The sequence below is a fragment of the Aquarana catesbeiana genome, linkage group LG05, assembly GCF_042186555.1.
Source record: "Aquarana catesbeiana isolate 2022-GZ linkage group LG05, ASM4218655v1, whole genome shotgun sequence".
NCBI classification, from domain to species: Eukaryota; Metazoa; Chordata; class Amphibia; order Anura; family Ranidae; genus Aquarana; species Aquarana catesbeiana.
In genome coordinates this window covers 144,494,599-144,520,368 of record NC_133328.1, presented here as the reverse complement: position 1 = coordinate 144,520,368, position 25,770 = coordinate 144,494,599, and the positions used below count along the sequence as shown (strand labels likewise).

The 25,770-nt window shown below is 40.8% G+C and overlaps 1 protein-coding gene across 4 annotated transcripts in view; it reads right to left on the bottom strand.

Moving 5' to 3' along the window:
- RARB (retinoic acid receptor beta) overlaps window positions 1–25,770 on the bottom strand; it is a 1,235,115-nt gene that overhangs the window by 822,356 nt on the left and 386,989 nt on the right. For all 4 annotated transcript variants that reach the window (XM_073630253.1, XM_073630251.1, XM_073630250.1 and 1 more), the window contains one exon: window positions 14,674–14,775. The gene's annotated coding sequence lies outside the window, so the exon portion shown is untranslated. The remainder of the gene's footprint in view (window positions 1–14,673; window positions 14,776–25,770) is intronic.

The window sequence follows — 25,770 nt, the reverse complement described above, 5'->3', positions numbered from 1 at the left end:
AAAGAAAAAATGGTACCATTCAAGGATACAACAGAGTACAAGGAAAGATCTAAACAGTTACAGGAATTCTTAAATAAATTAGATTTGTACACTAGAAATATTTTTTTTTAAAGTATCAAAGGGGCATGAAAGACTATAGAGACCACAAAGTATATAAATGTCAGAAGGATAAGAAAGTCCTAGCCTCCAAAGAATCTTTAGTTGAGAGGAAGCTAGTTATGCAGGAAAAAAAAGAACAATTATTGATAGAACCCGTGGAAATGAGTGGCAACAAGTAAGGATACAAACGGAACGGAAAACAGGTTACAATAATCAACAGCATCACCAAGAACAGACAGGTTTTAATAGAAGGCACCCAGGCAACCGCAATTTTAGGATACCGACCCAGGATCAAGACTTACCACTGAGGGATATATCCAGAGGGGCACGTAATAGAAGAACTCTGGACAGGAACAGTTTTTGCACCTGGCCCATAAGGGGTTGATATTGAGGAAACGTTAGAGGGAGATACCCCACACATTACAGTTGGGGGGGAATGGAGAGAGTGGAAGGAACCATACGAGATTGACAGGGATTCTCCTAGAAATTACAGAAACTGGAAAGGTACAGGAAAAGAGGATGTAGGGGTGAACAAAGAAAAAGAAAAAGAGAATTTTAGATGAGGGGATTTTCAATTTAAGTAATGAGATGCGATTTCTCAATTAAAAGGGCCACTTACAGGTTAATGATAGATGCATTCCAGCAACAATAGATATTGTCTTTCTGTTCTTCAATATTAGGCAAGAAGATGGGTTGGAGGCAGTAAAATTGTCCCTAAGGGAACCGTCTCATTTAAAAAAATGAAAAAAAAAACCCCAAAAAACAAGAGAGCTCATTGTGGACGTATTACAAATGGTGATGGAAAACAATTTTTTCTGGTATCAAAATCAATTTTATAATCAGATAAAAGGAGTTGCCATGGGCATCAAATTTGCTCCAAGTGTAGCATATTTTTTTTTTAACAAATGGAAACAGGAGGAGACTTATAATAACTGACCTCATATGCATGAAAAACATATACATTTAAGGGAAATTACACACCAAAGTGTATTTCAAAGAGACAGACAGAAATGGGTACATCCCTACCAATAGTTGCCACCACCCTAAGTGGATTAATGGCATACCCATAGGGCATTTGAGGAGAATTAGATGCAACTGTGACCTAGAGTCGGAATATGAGGCTCAAACTAAAATATTTGTGAATAGATTTGTGAGTAAGGGATATAACAAACAATCACTGCAGGATACAAAGAGGATGGTCAAGAATCAGAATAGGAGCAGTTATTAATGAATAAAGTGAGGGATACCCATACTTTTGAATACACCATTTATTACAGGGTTTAATAGGCAACACAAACAAATTGAGAAAATGTTAGACATATGTGGTTCCTTTAGTTCCAATGGAAATTTAGACAAATTTTTTGTTATTTGGAAATTCGGACATATCCGAATTTACTAATTAAAATAGTAACTAATTTAAATGAATCTGAAATAATGAATCAAAATTTAGGATGAAATTCGAATTTGAAAAGTTTTTGAATTGAATTTGAATAGTTTTCAAATCAAATTCAAATTACAATTGTTTTAGAATCGAATTCAAATTTTCGAAGAGAATAAAATAGAATAGAACATGAATGAATAGAATAGAAAATAATATAATAGAATAAAATAGAAAAGAATAGAATAGAAAATAAAATAAAAGAATAGAAAAAAATGAGTAAAACAGAACAGAATAGCAAATAAAAGAATAGAAGTAAATAGAATAGGAAAAAAAGAGGTAAAATAGAAAATAAAGGAATAGAGTAAAACAGAACAAAATAGAATAGAAAACCAAAGAACAAAATCAAATAGAATAGAAAACAAAGGAATAGAATAGAATAAAATAGAAAGAATATAACCGTCTTCTGAAATTCAAATTTCAAATAGAATAAATTTGAATTAGAATAGAACAAAAAAAGAATAGACTAGAAAAGAATAGGATAGAAAATGAATAGAATAGAAAGAATGTAACCATTTCCCAAAATTTGAATATAATAAATTCGAATTTGAATATAATAGAAAAGAATAGATTAGAATATAATAAAAAATAAAATAATAGAACTGACTGGTATAGAAAAGAATAGAATAGAAAAAAACAATAGAATAGAAAGAATATAACCATCTTCCGAAATTCAAATTTCGATTAGAATAAATTTTAATTCAAATAGAATAGAAAAGAATAGAATAGAATAGAATAGAAAGGAATAGAAGATAATTGAATAAGCAATAGAAAAGAATAGCATAGAAAGACTATAACGATATAACCGTTTTCCAAAATTCCAATTTCAAATAGAATAAATTTGAATTCAAATAGAATAGAAAAAGAATAGAATATAATAGAAGAGAAGAGAATAGAAAATAAAAGAATAGAATAGAAAAAAACTATAGAATAGAAGAGAATATAACCATCTTCCAAAATTCAAATTTCAAGTAGAATAAATTTGATTTAGAATGTAATTTGATTCAAATTTGAATGTAATTTAATTCAAATTTGAATTTAATTTGAATGTAATTTGAAAAATTTGAATCAATTCAAATTTGAATAAACGAAAGGAATTCCGAAAACAAATTAAAATGATTAAACAAATTCAACTAAACAAATTTATGTAAATAACAAATCAAAATGAAACTAACCGCAATTTTTCATTCTGCACATGTCTAATTAGCCTATATTATTGAAGGACTCCATATTAGGACAAATAATTCTAGTCAAATCAAAGTTTATACTGAAATCATTCATAATATCCATGATCACCCTAAAATATGGTCACATTTTTGGACAGAACAGGTTTCTATAAGAGATGTCTTCTGTGCAGGACAATTAAAAACAAGGAAAAAAAGATCGACTTCCAATCTAATGCTGCGCATACACGAGCGGACTTTTTGACCGGACTGGTCCGACGGACCGAGTCCGGCAGACAATCCGACCATGTGTGGGCTTCATCGGACCTGCAGCGGACTTTTCTGATGGACTTTAGATTTGGAACTTGCTTCAAATCTTTCGGATGGACTCGAGTCCGGTCGAAAAATCCGTTCGTCTGTATGCTAGTCCGACGGACAAAAAATGACGCTAGGGCAGCTATTGGCTACTGGCTATAAATTTCCTTATTTTAGCCCGGTCGTACGTCATCATGTACGAATCCGTCAGACTTTGGTGTGATCGTGTGTAGACAAGACCGGTCATTAGAAAGTCCGATGAAAGTTTGTCGTATTACTATACTAATAAACAGTATAATATTGATTTGTGTGAAAGTACACGTTACCTATGTACTGGAGTGCCCTTGTGGCCCTTTGTCAGTATAAATAAGTATATTAACAATATTCAGTCGTTTTCGAAAGCATAGTGTCTCAAACCATTTCAGAATAGCTCACAATAGGCATCCCAGCAGTTTGGTCTTTTTTTTTGGTATTGATAAAGTAGTGAAACACTGGAGAGGATCTAATTTGAAACAAGGAATTTTAAATTTGACCACTAAATGGCATGACATCACATTGGTATTGGTATTTTAATTTAGCTTTATCATCAATGGTGTTTTTAATAAAATTGCCATTGGTATGTATTGAATATGGGACCTGTACCTGGGAGGAAATGGCCAACTAATTGATAGCAGTATTTACATCATAAAAAGTTTGGCACACAGATTCAGTATTTATAATAATAAAATTTAAAAAGAAAAAGTGTAGCGCTGTATTATATCAATGTGAACATTATGTGTGAAACATCCGTGTATATATCTATACTCAGTCCTGCTGATAACGCAGAAATAACTAAATAAAATAATTATAATAACAACATATATGCAGAAATCTGGTGGTATGGAGAATCATTTGCAACAACCTGCTATATGATAAACATTAATACAAATTGTGTGTTCACAGTAAAATAATCCCAGAACCTCAAACAAAAACACCATTTAGATCCATTTATGTCGCTGGACTTTCGTTACCTTATTTTGAGCAATATATTTTTTTTCTCATGCTATGTACCTCAATTTCCTGCAGGGTCCCTAATGAGCACCCACTTTTGCAGAGCTGAATGGACATTCCTAATAGTTATCATTCATATACAGAACATTGCGTTTCTGTAACTTTCTAACTCTTGACTCCATTTAATAATACCTCAATCCTACTGAATTACATTTAGTAATACTCTAATCTAACCACACCACACGTGCATTTAGTACTAAATATATATGTCACTCCTTTCATAGATCCTTTTATGAATCTCTGTTGTTTGCTTTCTTTCATCTTTATAGGTTCCAATTTTTTAGGCTTTTTATAATTTTTCACATATCGCCCGTGCATTTTGCGGGTCTATACATCAAGAATGTTTAGTGAATATACATATAATGTGTACCGTTCACATATGTCTATATTTGTATATGGTGTTGTGTTGGGAGGACTTCCGGGACCGGGACCGCACTATTACATTAGAATTAGACATCTGCAGCGTGGATCGCCGCTGTGTTTGCGTTCCACGCCCTAATTTGTTTGGCCTCTGTTTCCTGTTCCCTCTGACACACAGATTCAGAGCGTCCCATCGTCACTGCCACATCATATGATCATCACATGACTATTAGAACGAATGGGACTGACGCTCTGCTTATTGAGGATCAGGAGTGAGGCTTGGTTCATTACCATCTCCCCGTGGATATGATTGGCCACAAAACATCATGTGACCGCTGTGTCATGGATGACGCTGCCGAACCCGGAAGTCGTCCCGTGTAACAGCGCCGATCAGCTGTTACATTCCATTTATGTTTTACTATATAAAGCGCAGTTGTGTGGGGGGCTTACTCATACCCCAGCAGAAGCCTTTGGAGGCGAAACGCGTCGGGTCCTTATGATTATACCCCACCACTATCCACTGCGCTGTTTTTATACCTTCTTTTATGCCGTTTTTTTATATTGAGCCGAGTTTTTACTGCCCCCCGTTTGTAAAAATTCTTTTTGGAGTACACTTCTCAAATAAAGTGCTCTTATGCTTTTTTGCAAATTAAGGATTTACACTATGTGGAGGTTTCTCTCTCTTTCTTGCTTATTTGCACATATGATGGACCTCTGAGCAAACGGTCATCTGGCGACCGAAACCGCACCCTGGGGACCTCGATCTCCAAGTTGGTTCTTCAGTTGAGGACTGCTGACAAGATGTTCCACGAGTCTTCCCACAAGCCTTCATCTTACACCGTCTGACGGTATATGCTCGTTTGACTCACCGCCACGGCCTGTGAGTCCACCTGATCTGGTAAGGGCATCCTTTTGCTTTTCCTTTCTCCTGGTGGGAATCATCCACATGAGTCAAGATTCAGCGTATTTATCAGGACCCCTCTTAAATAACCTTGAATTACCTCTTGAGAAGACGGTTGACACCCTGTTGTTTGTGGGACTGAATGGGATTGTCCCATCTTGTCATTTGAGAGACTTTTGAGTTTCCACCTATGTCTGTCCTCTCTTAGGGATTTTGATGTCCTCCATCTTGGCCCCCATTTCCATTGAATATTAGTTGTGTTAAACCACTTATTGAGATATCTTGCATTGATTTATATTTGCTTTGTTTTTTTCCTCTGGAATAAGGTGTCAAGTGCTTGATTTTCTCCCATTTAACCTACAGGTTATCACTGAGTATCCCACTACTATACTTATACAAGTTTTCATTTTCATTTTTTCCTTTTGATGCTTTACATAATAACTAGCTTTCACTTCACTAACTGACACTTAAAGTGTTTTCACTCCTCTCCAACAACTATTTTCACCTGTTTAGCAACAGGAGTTCCACCACTCACTAGCGCCACACTTTTTTATTTTTAATTTTCATGTGCAACGGTCATATTGCTGTGTCGGCTGCTTTATTCACATCTAGGAGTTGGCGCAATTTCTACACCTTTCTTAAAAACAAACATGTGCAATAAAAATTGGGGTGGGATTAGATAGCAAGTCTCTGGGGTATTGAACAGTTCATTCAATCAGACGGATGTGTCCTGGAGCATTGATAGGAATCTCACAGTGGTATCTATTCGTATCCCCAGTAGACTCTTCGAATACTCAGCAAGGCAGAAAGTACTGCCTGGTGAAGGTGTTCCCAGGTGTTGGAATCTCGGTGATGGTGGAAGGTATTCCCAGGTGTTGTAATCTCGGTGATGGTGGAAGGTGTTCCCAGGTGTTGGAATCTCGGTGATGGTGGAAGGTATTCCCAGGTGTTGTAATCTCGGTGATGGTGGAAGGTGTTCCCAGGTGTTGGAATCTCGGTGATGGTGGAAGGTGTTCCCAGGTGTTGGAATCTCGGTAATGGTGGAAGGTGTTCCCCGGTGTTGGAATCTCGGTGATGGTGGAAGGTGTTTCCAGTGATCATCGGAAGAGGAATCCATGGTACTGTTCAGGATCGGGGACCCATCTAGGACCCTCCATCAGGGATCAAGGACAGCTGTAACCTTACCGTTCAAACGGTGCAAGCCTATACGACTCACCGCCAACTGCCTGTGAGTCCACCACGTCTGGTAAGGGCATTTTACATTACTTTCTGCCTTGTTGAGTATTTGAAGAGTCTACTAGGGATACGAATAGATACCACTGTGAGATTCCTATCAATGCTCCAGGACACATCCGTCTGATTGAATGAACTGTTCAATACCCCAGAGACTTGCTATCTAATCCCACCCCAATTTTTATTGCACATGTTTGTTTTTGTTTGAGGTTCTGGGATTATTTTACTGTGAACACACAATTTGTATTAATGTTTATCATATAGCAGGTTGTTGCAAATGATTCTCCATACTACCAGATTTCTGCATATATGGTGTTATTATAATTATTTTATTTAGTTATTTCTGCGTTATCAGCAGGACTGAGTATAGATATATACACGGGTGTTTCACACATAATGTTCACATTGATATAATACAGCGCTACACTTTTTCTTTTTATATTTACTTACACAATTAGTCTAATTGGTGGTGTTGGCAGCTTGATGTATTGGGTTGGCGCAGCAGTTTCTCTCTATTCAATAATAAAATTTGGCATACAGATTAAGTTCTGAGGTATGTAATGGGTGGAAGAGATGGAGGCCAGTTTGATTCCTATACAAGTATCGGCATCTCAGGTAGGAAGTAGATGCTGACCCTTGGCATTCTGGGACAAATTTGGCTCTGTTCTTCAGGAAAGAAAAGCAAAAGTGGGTATTTTCGGGGGGGTGGGGGGGGAGAGTATACAAAAAAGAATAACCTGTGTTATGTGAACACATTACTTAGCATAATAAATGAAATAAAATACAATCGCATGCTAGGTCTACTCTAATTTTTATTTTTAATATTAAATATTTTTAATACTTTTTATAACTTTCAGGGACCCCTGAACAGATAAAAGATTAGCTTATCTCAGTCACTTTGCTTTCTCCTCTTATTAGCATTGTCCTTGTACTGCTTCTCCCTCTCTCATTCTGAGCCATGCTGTAGAGCAGTGGTTCTCAACTCCAGTCCTCGTGACCCACCAACAGGCCAGATTTTAAGTATTACCTTGGAGAGATGCAGACTAGAATACTGCAATCACTGAGCAGCAAGTGATATCACCTGTGATGTATTTCAGCTATCTTGCAAACCTGGCCTGTTGGTGGGTCCTGAGGACTGGAGTTGAGAACCACTGCTGTAGAGGAACAGCAAAATGCTGATATCACATTGAATTCAGGTAAGTCGTTTTGCCCACAGTACCAGTAGTATAAAAAAGATTTGCCTAGATCTAAACATACAGCACATTGCTCTTAAAAAAACTAAGCTACATGTAAGCCATGTTTAGTGCACTTTTGAGCAGGCAGAAAAAAAAATCTATTCTATGTATTAGTTCATGCTGAGCAATCAGTAGTAGGGAACCAGCAGTTATGCTTCCTTTTATTTAAATATCTGACAATTTTACAGCTTATCAGCTGAATAGAAGTTGTACGCTGTTCCAGGCAGTTGGGGAAAATGCATGGCAACACCCTGAAGGCATGTATTATTATGAATTAACATCGAAACATGAATTGTTGCATGTCTTAGTACTCTTTTCTAGGTAAAAGATCCCCCCTGAAGTATTTCAGCCCATCGCTATGATGAAGATCGGCTGAAAATGCGTTTGACATAAAACACGGTTCACATTACTTTTCCCTGTATAAATGGTCATGTGGAATGTGCTGTACTAATATAATACTTATGGACAATTGCATGCTTAAGTATGCAATTTTATATAATGAACACAGCTATTGAAGGCTGCAAAAGCCACATTATGGTTACAGCTTAAAATCCTAAAGTAAGGAGCATATGGAACAACATATTGAAAATGGCTTTAGGAAAGTGTAAAAATAAATAGTTTTCAAACAGAAGAAATGGAACAGTCTGCATCCTTATTGCTAATCATTTGGAATTTGATTAATTCAAAAGTTTCTTTTCAATAATTCTAATGATATGTTTAAAGTAATGCACTCATCAATCATTTAATACAATGGCCATCCTACAGTAATCATGTTAAGCAATGCCAATTTCACTTTGAACTCTGGAGGGAAAAACTGATTTTTTTTTTATGTACTTATAATACACATCATGTAAATGACAACCTTAACTAAATAGCCACTGTCCCATGATTTCATCTGCTTGTCCCAAAACCTCAACGGCCCAAGAAGAACATAATATATGCAGCCTATAGCAGGGGTCTCAAACTGGCGGTCCTCCAGCTGTTGCAAAACTACAAGTCCCATCATGCCTCTGCCTGTGGGAGTCATGCTTGTAACTGTCATCCTTCCAATGCCTCATGGGACGTGTAGTTTCGCAACAGTTGGAGGACCGCCAGTTTGAGGCCCCTGGCCTATAGTCTACCAAATGATGTCTCATTTCAAATTAATAATAAAGTGTTTCTAAAGTAAAAAATATTTTTTTTCTTTTTTTTAGGGAATGGTTGAAAACTCTCAGATATTTTTCCTCCTGTGTCTTGCTGGAAAAATATCACTTCCTGTACCAGAGGTACAACAAGAAGTGTTACATTTTCTCTAAAGAAGGGGGAATCCTAACTTAAAGCTGAACTCCAGGAATTCAGCCACTTTGATAAATGTGCAGGCATACTATGAGTTGAACTGAAAGCGGAGTTCCACCCTAAAGTGGAACTTCCGCTCATCGGATTCCTCCCCCCCTCCGGTGTCACAATTGGCACCTTTCAGGGGGGAGGGGGGTGCAGATACCTGTATAATACAGGTATCTGCACCCACTTCCGGGTATAGCTAGCCGCAGCTAGCCGCAGACTCCCCGCCCACCCCCATTGTGTTGTCGGAAATACACAGTTCCCACAACACAACGGGGACCAGTGTAGACGCGCAGCGCGACTCGCGCATGCGCAGTAGGGAACTGGGCAGTGAAGCCGCAACGCTTCACTTCCTGATTCCCTCAGTGAGAATGGCGGCGGCTGCACCCGAGGATCGAGGGACGGCTCGGTCTCGGGTTCCGACATCGCTGGACCCCGGGACAGGTAAGTGTCCTTATTTTAAAAGTCAGCAGCTGCAGTATTTGCAGCTGCTGACATCTAAAATTTTTTTTTTTAGTAAAACTCCGCTTGAATGAGGTGCATGTCACCTCCTGGACTTATCTTTTTAATTTACATCTGACAGTTTTATGGAGATCTGGAAAGATAGCTATCACTATAGTTTCGGAGCTCCGATGCTGGACCTTCTGGTCTCAGCAACTTCAACTGTGGATTCAATGCAGCTGCTGTGCCCATTTCTCCTTTTCTCCTGCCTAATCACAGAAGCCTTTGAATTATGTAAACTCATTCACAAAATACAAAGGCTTCTATGAATGGGCAGCAGAGGGGAGGAGCAGGCAGAGATGGTGTGTGTGACAACACAGTGGGGTTGATTTACTAAAGGCAAATACATTGGGCACTTTATAGAGTGCAGTTGCTCCACAGCTTGGTACATGAGCAGAAGCTATGCTGACTTCCATCACCCTTTGCAAAGTGCAGAGTCTATTTGCCTTTAGTAAATCAACCACCATGTCTTTCCTCTGTTTTCTTTGGAAGCTCCAGATGTCAGATGCACCTCTTTTGACCTAAATCATAGTATGCCTGCAAATTTTACAAAGTGTCTGAATTACTGGAATTTAGCTTTAAGCTGACCATAGACTAAATAACCTGATTGCGTACATTTCTTTGGATCTACCATCAACTATGTAATGCAAGACCCTGTCTGATTTGATACTAACTGAACTACTTTTTTTTTTTTCCGTTGCCATATTTATATTGGTTTGGTAACTCTCTTGTGTAGTCTTAGTGTATACCCAGCTAGAGACTAGAAAAATAATTCCCTTCACCTCCTGTTCCAGGTAAATCCTGGATTTCCCATTACTTTCTTTCCTAATGACAATGACCACCATGGCAATTAGAAAAGGTAAATTCCTCAGCAGGGACACAGTTAGCAACGCAAATTTGACACAGGTCCTAACTTTCCACGCTCTTTCCAAAACTAAAAGAAACTATTAGGTACATAGATTCACATACACATAAATTGTAAATTAAAACAGAAATCCACAATAAAATAAAAACATGCTGTCCAAATAGGCATTCATAAACATTATATATATTTTTAAATACTGCTGGTATAACTTGACCTCCATCCTTTCATTATAATCCCAGAGTCCCCTGTAGGGGAATAAGTATTTCATTAAGAGGTTGTGTACTGTAAGCCAATCACAGCTACACTGCTACAATGCTGTCAGTCTTATTGTAGGCACCAGAGGTTGAATGGAGGTGCATAAGCAGCTTATGAAAGGAGCAAGCAAAGAAGACAAAATAAGAAACAAACATTATTACAACTCAAAAGTATATCAACAGCTTGCATTCTATGTGATCAGTAGGCTGTAAAGAGTTTTAAAAGACAAAAAAACCAAGGCAGTGAAAATTGTAGTTACCATCAGTCTGCCACTGCTCTCACTTTAATGGTCCATACACACGATCCGAATATCGTACGACTGATCGTACGACCGATTTCGCTTAATAGTCGCAAGTAGAAATTGAATAGCTAAATAAAGTCATGAAAATTCTCATACGACAGAAAAAAAAATCGGAAGTGATGTCATGTGTTGTAATGTATTTGTATTGAATTTTCGGGCGACAACTATACTGACTAACCGAACATCGTACGATTTGCAATCATACGAGGAAAATTTTCGTGCATGCCCAATCAAATAAGATCGGATGAACGGTCGTGATCGGCTGTCGAAAGTAGTGTACACACGATCCGAAAATCGTATGATCCTTCCTCGGACGACCATTTTCGTATATTCGGATCGTGTGTACGGGCCATAAAGCAGTACTAAACCTAAAAACAAAAAGTAATATATTGAAGTTTACCAATTCTCAGATGTGGTGGCTGCATCTGCTTTCTTTATTTAGGCTTTTTTCACTTTATTTTGACCTAGTGGTTATGCCAGTTGAGTCTGTTATCTTTCGACTTTCTATAACAGGCCAAACTGTCCAGAGAAAGTTAGAGGGTTGAGACAAACAATTAAAAATATAGCTAAAGGCAACTTTTATTTTTATTTATTTGGACAGAGAGGAGATGGATTAAAACATCTGTCAGTTTTCATTGCTGTCTGTGCCCCATTTACCCTCCCTATTTGTCCTGTTTACCATTATCATTGAAACTGAAAGTAAAAGAAAACCCCAAATTTTGGGATATTGAAATATTCCAATGGGGATACTAGTTCTGGCGGCCTGGGGTCCCCAAGAGATTCTCTTAATTTTCGGAGATTTCCTCTCCCTTCCTGTTTGGCTATGAGACAGGAGCTGAAGGTAAATCTCCCCAATGGGACAAATATGGCAAAAATAAACCTTACTGGTGTTATAACCTTCCCTTACTCTATCCAAAATTAAAACAAAGTTTTGCCTATGGTTCTACTTTAATGCTAACAGGGGTGCTTACAATTGTCATATTTTATTCATGTACAGTATCTAAAACTTTCCGTAAGGAAAAAAATCTGTTGCTGTAACAGCTTAAAAACTGTTAACTGGAGTTTATTTTTAATTTATTAGTCAAGTCAATCTAAATCTGCTAATCTTAACACTACCCTGCCTGTAGACTGACAATGCTGCTCTCCAAAAGTGTCTCTATTGCGCCTACATCTATAGTGGAGACACCCTAGGATAGGAAGTGTTTTACTGGCCAGATCACCAGCTTAAAATAAATTGGGAAAAAAAGCCTAACAAAAAAAAAAAACAGCAACCAGATTTAAGGATTGGTAAGCTGCAATATATCACATTTTTGTTTTCAGATTTACTACTGCTTTTAGGAACCCCTGCAACCTTGAGAGGAACCTGGTTAAGAATGGCTGATGTAGACTGCCATTTACAAAAGGTAAAGAAAGTTGTTTTTTGTTTTTTTTTGGAAAAAAAAATTCTTTAACAACAAAACATAAATCATTTACAGATCCAAGATAAAATCATCAGTACATTCTTTGAAACTTTTAATGGATTATGAATCAAAAGACAATGCACCGAATGCTGCAGGCGCCAAAGCTCAAAAAATCTAAAGGCCCTTTGTAAATCAAAGGAAACGTAAACTCATTTGCTGGCAGAGCGGTTAGAAAAGTCACCTAATGTTCTGTTACAAACATCCACCTGATCTTTCATGTGAAACAGTATTTTCATAACAATTTTGGACAAAAAGAATATTAATAGTTTTTTATAAATATATAATATGTATAAAAGCTAAACAATCTGTAGCCACTGCACCTAAAAGATGAAGCTGCTATTTAAAGATGGCAGATACAGCTTCCCTGCCCAGCTAATGAAACATACATTTTCTTCTCTACATACAGCCTTTAGCTATCTCCAATGCAGATGCAGGCTATAACGCACAGGTCATTATGCAAAAATGTAATGTCTCTTTGTACATTTGCCAATGAGGTACATTGGTTGCTGACCTGAACTCCATGTGTTAGTTAAGTCTGCATTTACTCTGGAGGTTAATAAAAATGGAGCATGTGCGGTGTATGGGAGAAACATTTTGTGGTTGATTTACTAAAGGGAAAAAGACTGCAGTTGCCCCAGAGCTTAGTAAATGAGGTAAGGCTTCACTTTGCAAAGAATACCCAAGTAAAATAAACAATTATTGCACATGATTGGATGATGGAAGTTATTATATTTTCTGCTCTGGAGCAAAATGCACAGTCTTTTCCTCTTTAGTAAATCAACCCCTTTGCCTCATCAGTGACAGTAGATGGCTGTTGAATTTGTTCCAGCTTATTAATTGGTACTATATGTGGATCTAAGGAGCAGTACAGGGAAACATACTTTATTGTACTTTGCTGTTCGACCCTTCACTTCTGTCCATTGCAGTGGCTTGTATGTGATATCACCTGGGATAGAAGAGAGGAGGGCTGGTGGGGATCAGCACACCAGAAAAGGTATGTAACAGCAGCTTCCCTGCACAGCTCTGCATGTGGAGAAAAATAAACAGTTGTACAGACTACTTGTGTTCTGCCTAGGTGACCCCCGTGCTCTGACCTGGTGACGCCCTCCCCCCATGCTCTGACCAGGTGAACCCCCAGCACTCTGCTTTGTTGACCCCCCTGTGCTCTATCCTGGTGACCTCCGGTGCTCTGTCCTGGTGACCCCCCTGTGCTCTGTCCCGGTGACCCCTCTGCACTCTGCCCCGATGACCCCCCTGTGCTCTACCCTGGTGACCCCCTTGTGCTCTGTCCTGGTGACCCCCCTGTGCTCTGTCCCGGTTACCCCTCTGCACTCTGCCCCGATGACCCCCCTGTGCTCTACCCTGGTGACCCCCTTGTGCTCTGTCCTGGTGACCCCCCTGTGCTCTGTCCCGCTTACCCCTCTGCACTCTGCCCCGATGACTCCCTGTGCTCTACCCTGGTGACCCCCTTGTGCTCTGTCCTGGCGACCCCCCTGTGCCCTGTCCTGGTGACACCCCTGCACTCTGCCCTGGTGATCCCTCTGTGCTCTACCCTGGTGACCCCCCTGTGCTCTGTCCTGGTCACATCCCTATCTAATTTCAGTTGAAGATAACATTTGTGTGTGCTTATCTTCAGTTGGACCCAGAATTGTGAATCTGTGCAGAAAAAAGCAAGCCTAAGTTTCACATGAAATAAGTATATTATAGTATTTATTCTATTATTTAATGCTATTTCTTAAAAAAAAAAAAAGGTGTTATATCAACAGCTCGCTTATCACACTGATGTTCCATGAGCCGTAGATCTGAAAACTATTTCAGTGGTTCCCTGAGATCTCAAACTTTTTGCCAAGAGTGCTGGTGGGGGACCCCTGAAGAGAACCTTCTCATTTATGACATGTTCGTTATCTCAACAAAAATCAAGGGTTTACAATCACTTTGCGCCTAAAACATTAAAAAAAAAAAACAGCAACAATGCTAATAAAAACATAAGGCATTAGTAAATGCTTTTTGCTGATGTTTTGGTTAAACTTTAACAGGGCCTATAGAATAATATGGAGACAGGCAGAAACTTTTTTCAACTATTTTCTCTTTTCTCAAAAAAAAACCAAACCCCAAAACATGCGTCAAGAATAGATATATTATTTTTCATATAACGTAATTAACAGTTTTTGTCCTACCTTAAGTAATCTGCTTTTCTCAGTCCTGGACTCAGTTTATTTCATAGTTAACAGTTCACGTTTTTAACATTAGGTCTTGCTTTGACAGCTAAATATTCACATCTATAAAAATAGGAAAAAAAGTTTTAAGCAAAAAGCGTTTTATGTAAATACTGACCTAGCAATATTGGGTATCAAATATAATTCACCATTTAATAATGTGAACCTGGAACATAGAAATTTGATCAATTTGATATTCATGATTCCCAACAATCCTCATCTTGAAGAACAGAGCTGACTTTCAGCGCCCCACTGGGATATAAATTTAGAAAAGTGGGTGATCGGAATAAGTGAATGAGACAGGAAATGAACTGACAGAATGAGCATGGCATGTAAAAATGTTACCATTTATTTACAGTATACACTTTTGATATACAGTAAAACCTTGAACTGAGAGCAACTTGGTCTGAGAGTGTTTTGCAAGACAAGCAAAAATTTTTTGTAAATTTTGACTTGATAAACAAGCGATTTCTTGCTATACAGTGCCTTGAAAAAGTATGCATACCCCTTGGAATTTTCCACATTTTGTCATGTTACAACCAAAAACGTAAATGTATTTTATTGGGATTTTATGTGATAGATCAACACAAAGTGGCACATAATTGTGAAGTGGAAGGAAAATGATAAATGGTTTTATTTATTTTTTTTACAAATAATTATCTGAAAAGTGTGGCGTGCATTTGTATTCAGCCTCCTTTACTCTGATACCCTTAATGCCATGTGCACATGAGCGGACTTTACGGCAGACTTTGTCCTGCGGACTTTTCAACGGACTTTATGACGGACTTTCCGAATGAACGGACTTGCCTACACGATCAACCAAAGTCCGACGGATTCGTACGTGATGACGTACGACTGGACTAAAACAAGGAAGTTCACAGCCAGTAGCCAATAGCTGCCCTAGCGTTGGTTTTTGTCCGTTGGACTGGCATACAGACGAGCGGACTTTTTGACCGGACTCGAGTCCGTCGAAAAGATTTGAAACATGTTTCATGTCTAGCTCCGTCGAACTTTTGGGGAAAAAAATTCAGCTGCAGACCACACACGATCGAATTGTCCGACGGACTCCGGTTCGCCGAACCAAGTATGCCGTAAAGTCCGGTCATGTGTACGCAGCATAACTAAAATCTAGTGGAACCATTCGCCTTCAGAAGTCACCTAATTAGTCCATCTGTGTGTAATTTGATCTCAGTATAAATACAGCTGTTCTGTGAAGCCCTCAGAGGTTTGTTAGAGAACCTTAGTGAACAAACAGCCTCATGGAGGCCAAAAAACATACCAGACAGGTCAGGGATAAAGTTGTGGAGAAGTTTAAAGCAGGAATATGTTATAAAAAAATATCCCAAGCTTTGAACATCTCACGGAGCACTGTTCAATCCATCATCAGAAAATGGAAAGAGTATGGAACAACTGCAGACCTACCAAGACATGTCCGTTCACCTAAACTGACAGGCCGGGCAAGGAGAGCATTAACCAGAGAAGCAGCCAAGAGGCCCATGGTAACTCTCGAGGAGCTGCAGAGATTCACAGCTCAGGTGGGAGAATCTATTCACAGGACAACTATTAGTCGTGTCCTCCACAAATCTGACCTTCATGGAAGAGTAGCAAGAAAAAAGCCATTGTTGAAAGAAAGCCAAAAGAAGTCTTGTTTGCAGTTTGTGAGCAGCCATGTGGGGAATGCAGCAAACATGTGGAAGAAGGTGCTCTGGTCAGATGAGACCAAAATTTTACTTTTTTGGCCTAAAAGCAAATCGCTATGTGTGGTGGAAAATGAACACTGTACATCACCATCCCCACCTTAAAACATGGTGGTGGCAGCATCTTGTTGCGGGGATGTGTTTCTTTAGCAGGGACAGGGAAGCTGGTCAGAGTTGACGGGAAGATGGATGGAGCCAAATAAAGGGCAATCTTGGATGGAAACATGATAGAGTCTGCAAACGACTTGAGACTGGGATGGAGGTTCACCTTCCAGCAGGACAAAGACCCTAAACATACAGCCAGAGCTACAATGGAATGGTTTAGATCAAAGAATATTCACGTATTAGAATGGCCCAGTCAAAGTCCAGACCTAAATCTAATTTAGAATCTGTGGCAAGACTTGAAAATTGCTGTTCACAGACACCCTCTGTCCAATCTGACAGAGCTTGAGCTATTTTGCAAAGAAGAATGGGCAAAAATGTCACTATCTAGATGTGCAAAGCTGATAGAGACATACCCCAAAAAACCGCAGCTGTAATTGCAGCGAAAGGTGGTTCTACAAAGTATTGACTCAGGGGGGCTGAATACAAATCTACGGCACACTTTTTACATATTTATTTGTAAAAAAAAATGTTGAAAACCATTTATCATGTTCCTTCCACTTTACAATTATGTGCCACTTGGTGTTGGTCTATCACATAAAATCCCAATAAAATACATTCAGGTTTTTGGTTGTAACATGAAAAAAATGTAGAAAATTTCAAAGGGGTATGAATACTTTTTCAAGGCACTGAACAAGTAGCGTCACATCACAACTGGGTATAAAAGAGAAGAGAGGCGCCTCTAAATGTAGCAATATGGTTACATTTAATTAAGGTACATTTAGCAACTCCCAGGGTTGAAGATTAAAACATGCGCATCCAGGGTATAGCTGTCCACATAGACCGTCCTCCTCACCGCTATCTATATCATCCCTTCCACACTGCGCTTCAGGAGCACTTCAAGCCTTGCTTTCAGATTGCTCTATGGCAGGGTAGCCTTCCCGGTCACAATTGCAGACTGACATTGGTGAGAGCCAGCGGTGCAGAGAATGGTCTATGTGGACAGCTTTACCCTGAGGCCTGCATACTTGTGCCTCTTTTAATCATCAACCATGTGAGTTGCTAAATGTTGTACCTTCATTAAATGTAACCATGTTGCTACACTTAGAACCGGTTCACACTGGGACGACTTGTCAGGCGACTTAGCCGCCTGACAAGTCGCGTTCTGTTCTGTACAATGGAACCATTCTAATAGGAGCTACTCAAGTCGCTCTGACTTAGAAAAAGGTTCCTGTACTACTTTGGGGGCGACTTGAGGCGACTTGCATTGACTTCTATATAGAAGTCGTTTTGCAAGTCACCGCTGCTGTCCTGTGCAGGTCGCCTGAGGCAGTCGCGCTACAAGTCGTGCTGCTTCAGTGTGAACCGACTCTTAGAAACTCCTCTCTGCTCTTTTATACTCTGTAGCTCCAGCTGGATTTTGCTTCTAATCCCCTTGTGGAGGCTGCCATTTGTGGATGGACATTTTATAGTTACACAACCTGGTCACACTGCTAAAATCTTTTTATATGGACTATAAACTGAAGCACTTTAGAAATAATGGAAACTCCACAACCAATTATTCACATGGGGAAATTCACTTTGATATATGAGTGCTTTGGATTACAAGCATGTTTCCGCTAACCAAGGTTTTACTGTATATCAAAATATCTGCAGGAATGTAGAATTATGAAAAGAAACCTACCACACTATATATTTTTTATATTTATAAATAATTATATTTATGACATCAGGGGCTGAGCAATTGAAGGATCAGATAGCCATTTGTTATAATGATGACAATATTTAGTTTTGGATAGAGCGGGGAAGAGTTAAAACCCCCTGTCAGTTTATTTATTTATTTCTTGATGCCTGTGTCCCATTGGGGACATTTTTCTTCACTTCTTGTCTCCCTTAATTTCCTTTTTAATAGTTTTCACTGAAACAGTTGACATTACTGAAAACAATTCTATTCACTAAAAAACCCACAAAGGCGAAATCTTGGGAGTGGTAACACTAGCTCCGTTCACATCTAGTCGTCCCGGATCACGTGATTCTGCCCGTGATCCCCATCACTTCCAATGGCATCCTGATCGCAGAGTGATTTTGCTGCGATTGTCCCCTGATGAATCGTGGTAAAATCGTGCAAACAGAATCGTGGTAAGCCTGTCACCCAAAAGAAGTTCCAGAACTACTTTTGGGCTGCAGGTGGACCGCGGTTCTGTTTGCGCGATTCTTGCCCACGATCCGGGATGCCTAGATGTGAAGGGAGCATGGTGCCTGAACCGGTATATCAGAGGAGGAGTAGCCAACAACAATCATCTAAAAAAACACCACAAAGGATATAGCACCTGCTATAGGCTACCAAGACAATTTATTAATTATGGACATAAAAAAATCTAAAACTTACAGCGAAAAAAGTCAGTAGCACGCCCCAGGGGTTATCTCCCCCCCCAAAAAAATACCTCCACCCCACTCCTCTATCCCAAGACCTACCCCAGCCCTACTATCCTTTGAGGAAGCCTCGACCAGTGGGAGGAGTAAAACGCATGCCCCCCTAACAGTTCATGTCCCACTGTCATGTTGGAGTGCACGCCTATGGAACACAGCCAAGCTGCCTTAAACACTGCTCACCTATTTCCTATGAAGGAGGAAAGAGAACACTATCTATCAGCAAGATGCCATGAGACAAACATTAAACTACTTAGAGCACAGGGGGCCAGTCACAGTTCAGCTTTTCAGTCATACGCCGCAGGTCAGTGAGCTGTTATATTTATATATAATAGGCTGGCTTAGTACCATTAACTAACAGGCTAGACCTGGCTTCATTGGAAGGACTTGGAGTAAGGAGAGACTGCCGTGGATTACAGATCTTGTTCAGGCAGAAGAATTGCCTGAGTTGTAGCATTTGCCCTCTTGCATCCGGTCTTACACTCCGCCAACGAGCCACAGGTCTATCAGCTGTTGTACTTATAAAAGACTGGATTGGCATCATTAATTAGCAGGCTGGACCCGGCTTATATAGAAGGCATCTTGCTTTTGGTCTTACACAGAGACTGCCCCCTAATTAATAGGTCCACAGAGCAGTGGCAGACTATCATAGCAGGTTACTTGTGGACTTCTATAGTTAATATCATAGAGAGGGGAGTGTAGGGGTTGTTGTGGGTTGGGTAGGGCTGGGGTGGGTCTTGATATAGAGGAGTAGGGTAGAGGTATCTTTGGGGGGGGGAATGAACCCCTGTGGGGCTTTAAGGGCTTTTCTCACTGGAAGTTTTATATTTTTTTATGTCCATAATAAGCAATAAGTAGTCTTGGTGGGAAAACAGGTGTGTAGGCGCTGCAACCTTCCCACATAAAAGCTCTGACCTTGAGGTTGCCAACACCTCCAACATACCAGAATAAAGGAAAGGGATGGCCCGCACTCAGGATGACACCCAAAATAGGATTTCTTTATTAAATGCATGTACAAAGCTGTAAAACAGCCTCCGCGTTTCGGACATTAGTAAGTTAGTAAGCCATGACTTAGGACTAACGTCCGAAACAGGTAGGCTGTTTTACAGCTTTGTACATGCATTTATTAAAGAAATACTATTTTGGATGTCATCCTGAGTGCCAACTATCACTTTCCTTTATTCAAGTTGTCTTGGTAGCCTATAGCAGGTGCTATATCCTTTGTGATTTTTATTTATTTATTTATTTTTTTAGATGATTGTTGTTGGATACACCACCTCTGATATACGGGTTCAGGCACCATTAGTGTTACCACTCACAGGACCTTGCCTTTGTGGGTTTTTTTTGTGAATATAATTTTTTTCAGTAATGTCACCTGTTGGTAGCCTAAAACATGTGCTACGGTATATCCTTTGTAGTATTTTTTTAAAGTTTCTTTTCATCCCTTGTTCCAGTGGGAGCTGTAAAATTTTGGATTTCCAATCAGATTCTGTACAATGGTTAGCAGGATGTTCGAAAGGGTGTTTCTTCTCAGTGAGGTCACATACAGCAAAAAATATTTTACAGATGCTACAATTCTTCCCCACTTCATATAAAACGACAAACAAAAAGATTTGGCTGTAAATGCACTTTAAGTAGATGGGAACAAGTGAAATGATTATGGAAAAACTCAAACTCAATTCTGCTAGGTCTGTATTTTACATATTTTTGTCTGGTGGGGGAGCCCTCCACGACGTTACACATTGAAGCAAAACCCAAAAACAAATGGATATGGGCTCTACCCCTCTGCTTAATTGGTATAATATCTCAAAAACTACCCAAACAAGAGCGATACTTAATCTAAAAAATGCTGATGGCTCCCAAAAAACACCAATATCTTTAGTCTTCATAAAATACATAAATTCATACACATAAGACACATTTTTTTTCAGTTGGGAGCTGTCAGCATTTTTAAGTTTAAGTATCTCTCTTTTTTGGGTACTTTTATAGATATTACACTAATAAAGCAGAGGAGGGTTAGAGCCAATATCCATTTGTTTTGGGGTTTTGCTTCAACAAATGAAATTACCCACTTTATTTTTTATTTTTTCATTTCATGGGTACTTGATTGACAAAATATCTTGCAGTAGTTCCCAAGCCTGTTCTCACAGCCCAACTACTACATGAAACATGATCTATAAATAGTAAAAAGGGAGAAATACAACATTACAATGGTCCCAATGGTAGACCTGGAATTTTATCCTGAAGAGTTGCTTACATAAAACTTTGGAGAGATAAAGAATGTGGATGGATGACAGTTAGAAACTTGAATCATTTAAACCTGGACTGCTCTGTTAACAAACAACTACCTTATCCTATAAAATTGTTTGTTTCTTAAGCCTAGCTTTTCACTAAATGTGATGGACCATGTTTCTGACCAGCCATCTCCAAGTTGATATCTGCATATTAAAACAAATTTGGTTTGGGTCTCCAAGGGCACACTGAAAGTAAATCAAGGTATGTGGGTGCCTGTATTTAATTCATGCTCTTCCAGCCACTTTTATTTCAAATGAACAAACATCACAAGTATCTGCTTCTATGATCTTTATGGGTCATTATGGAGTGGGCAATACTTTTTTTGATAGTTTAAGCAATTCATATTTTAGGATGGAAATAATGGTGGTAAACGCAAGACACAATCAAAGTGACTGCAGAGATAGACATTGGTGTCCAAAAATGCATGGAAATGCATCCCTCAGCATATCCATTTTCAATGATGCATTCACCGTGCCCATGGTCCAACAGAATAACAACTCCATTCCTCCATGGAAAAGACAAAGCCCTGCTAAGAAAGTACAGAGAGATGCAGCGGTTTACCAGTTGTCTGAATGAGCTTTAACATACAGGAAGGCAAAAAGCATTAAATAAATGTTACAGCGGGGCATGTGGGTGGCATACAGGGTTGGTTTACCCAGGGCTTAAAATTTGATGTACTTAGTTACTAGCCAGGTGAGACAGACTCACCCGGGACAGAGGCTATTGGAGGGGACTGAACGCAAGCCTCTTGCCCACCGATTATGGGCCCTAGCATTTGTGGGAATGGTGCTCTCTGTGAGCTGTATGCCTGGGGACCCTGGGGTTGGTGTTACTTTGGATTCAGCTCCATGTCCCCCCAAAACACACAGACTCTGGGAACCCTTTATATGCCATATTAGAATGATAAGACTGAATTATACTGTTGGGACACATCCTGTGAGGAGATGCTGGTGTCATCAACTCCAACTACCTGTGTTTATGTTAATTGAGTGAGCTGATCACATTAGCCACCAGCACTGGCTAGGAGACGAACTGTTGATGAATAGGCTGAGGAGGGGGGAGATTGTTGTTTGTATTGTTAATTGTAATTAGCTCCAGCTATTGTGTTTATACTACTGTGTGAAGCTCGGTGCCCACAAGTCTGTCATCTGGTCTGGGTAAATGTTTTAGTAAATTAGCTCATGTTAATTAGGTTAGCTTTGAGTCAGCCTGCTGTATAAATGTGTGTGATATCTCAAATAAAGAGTTAGTCCTGATGTACTCCAAGACTGGTTTTGTCTAGTTCTTGGGGGTTCCTATAGCCAGATCCATTGGACTCGTGTTCCAGAACTTAGGAAGCAGTATACTGACGGAATCACTCAAGCGGAGTGTGGGACGTTCCGTGACATTGGTGGCAAACAGCGGGAAAGCTTCCTGTAGTCTGGGACATCCAAACCTCCAACTGGATCCAAGATCAGCATAGCAGACTTCAGTCACCCCAGCGGAAATATGGACCTGGCATCAGAGTTCCCGGGGCTGCTGCGGATCATCCTTTCAAAATACACCAGGACTGTGTCTAAGGATGAATACCTGGAGCTCAGGCAGCAGATTCGGGTGGGGCTCTGGATCGGAGCCCTCCAGCTCGCTGGTATAAAACAGGGCAAGTGCTTTCCAACCCAAGAGCAACGGGCCAGTGACCAACGGGCATTGCGGATGGCATTCCTGGGAGAGCGGCCCCAGGAGCAATGGGTGACTGAGTTGGACACGCTGGTCCAGCAGGAGATAGAGCTGGACAATCATTATCGGGCTCTGCAATGGTACGCAGAGGAGGGATATTTAGGGGAGACAACAGAATGCTCTCCGGAGGAATATGACTTTGGCGGCCCTGGATTGCTGTGGGAGAGCCTTACAGATCATTTTATGTTTGGCGATGAAGGGGAACCTGACCTTGAGGACCTGAGAGAATATAGAGAGTCTATGCTCGGTCTTGCAGGGGTCTCAGAGCTCAAACCTGATCTGGACCATTTGCTAAGGAAGGAACAGCATCTGGAAAGGGCATACAGGAAACTGCTAGAACAAGTTCAGCAGCATGCCAGAGAATCGGCAGTGGAAAATCCGGAGATTGCCGTCCCCAAACCTGAAGTGCTGACAACAGGGCAGAGCTCTGCTAACCTCTGCCCAGAAATGATAGCATCTTCTGGGTTCCATGGACAGGAGATGGTGAACCTCTATCCCCAGACATTAGTTGCAGAGACATGGGATTTGATAGACTTTTCTGCTGAGGAAGAACAACCTGATGAGCCTCCAGCAGAAGAGCTGCTATCAGGGCAAAAGTTCACTGTGTTCTGCCCAGCACCAACAGTGGCTTCGGCCTTCTTGAGAGAAGAGGTAGTCGGCCTTTCTCCCACAACACTGACAGGGACATGTGATTTTCTGCCAGCAGCATCTATGGAGTTAAAACAAACTTCTCCAGCTGAAGATCTGGTAACTGAACAGAGGGTCCAAGACCTCTGTCCCACACTTTTACCAATTCCAGAGACTGGGGATTTAATAGACATTTCTGTAGAGGAGGAACCACCTAGCAAACCCCCAGCAGAAGTGCTGGCAACCGGACAGAGGGTCCAAGACCTCTGCCCCACACCTGTGGCAGTTTCGGAGGCTCAGGGTGAGAAGGTGGCAATGACTTCCCAGCAGCAGATACAGGGGGAGAAGGGAGAGGAGGTGTGTGTTGTCCCTCCCCAACAGTTGGCCAGGGTGGAGGAAGCGGACTTTCCTCCCCAGCAAAGATCCATGCACCTGGGAGACAGTACCATCGACATGTCGTCCCAGCAGCCAGATGAGGGAATGGAAAAGGGAGTTGTGTGGCAACTACACAGTTTGGGAGTGGAGGAAGCCAGCCTCCTGCCCCAACGGTTAGCTGGAGCGGAGGATGCGGAGTCCCCAGCAGAAGTGCTGGCAACAGAGCAGAGTGCTACCAACCTCTTCCCAGCACTGGCAACAACTGTGGAGTTCCAGGGAGCCGGGGCAGTTGGCCCCTCTCTCCGACGACAAGCTGATGTAGTGGAGCTGCTACTCCCAGCTGAATCGCTGGCAACAGGGCAGAGCACCGCTGGCCTCTGCCTAGCACTTAGTGTCTCTCTACAGCTTCAGGAAGCTGGGGTGATCGGCCCCTCTGTCCAGCAGCAGACCGAGCCCAGGAATGTTAAAAACAATCCAGCTGAAGCCCTGGCAGCCAGACAGAGAGTAAATGACCTCTGCCCCACACCTACTGAGGTCAACTATTCCGTGCAGCCAAGAAAGGAGATCATGCAGGAAGACTATGTGAGTTCACTCTGTCTGACTAACGCATGTCCAGACCAGGTGGAGGTCTGGGACCTTGTTAGTTAACCTTTGAAGGGGGAGAAATGTGACAGACTCACCCGGGACAGAGGCTATTGGAGGGGACTGAACGCAAGCCTCTTGCCCACCGATTATGGGCCCTAGCATTTGGAGGAATGGTGCTCTCTGTGAGCTGTATGCCTGGGGACCCTGGAGTTGGTGTTACTTTGGATTCAGCTCCATGTCCCCCCAAAACACACAGACTCTGGGAACCCTTTATATGCCATATTAGAATGATAAGACTGAATTATACTGTTGGGACACATCCTGTGAGGAGATGCTGGTGTCATCAACTCCAACTACCTGTGTTTATGTTAATTGAGTGAGCTGATCACATTAGCCACCAGCACTGGCTAGGAGACGAACTGTTGATGAATAGGCTGAGGAGGGGGGAGATTGTTGTTTGTATTGTTAATTGTAATTAGCTCCAGCTATTGTGTTTATACTACTGTGTGAAGCTCGGTGCCCACAAGTCTGTCATCTGGTCTGGGTAAATGTTTTAGTAAATTAGCTCATGTTAATTAGGTTAGCTTTGAGTCAGCCTGCTGTATAAATGTGTGTGATATCTCAAATAAAGAGTTAATCCTGATGTACTCCAAGACTGGTGTTGTCTAGTTCTTGGGGGTTCCTATAGCCAGATCCATTGGACTCGTGTTCCAGAACTTAGGAAGCGGTATACTGACGGAAGCACTCAAGCGGAGTGTGGGACGTTCCGTGACACCAGGCCTTAAGAGTTACTCCCCATCAGTTGTCCCACCCAACCCCTACCCTGCCCCACCCCCAATTCCGTCCCTAAACACTCCATCATAAATTATCTCATGAAATTACACTGTTAACAATTTTAAAGCTACTTTCACACTGGGGCCGCCCAAGCATTAGTGCTAAAGCGATGCTCTTTTTAGTGGTGCTTCAATGCTGCTTAAGCGGTGCTTTTTGGCTGCTAGCAGTGCACTTTCAACCCCCGCTAGCGTATGAAGAAGGGGTTAAAAGCACCCATGTTGTGGCGCTTCCGGATTGCTTTTCAGGCTTTTGGAAGCGCTGCCCAATAATTATAATTGGCAGGGCGTTTTGGAAGCGCTCTATACAGTGCTCCCAAACTGCCCCAAAGATGCTGTTTGCAGGACTTTTTCTAGCGTCCCGCAAGCGCACCGCCCCAGTATGAAAGCACTCAAGCTTT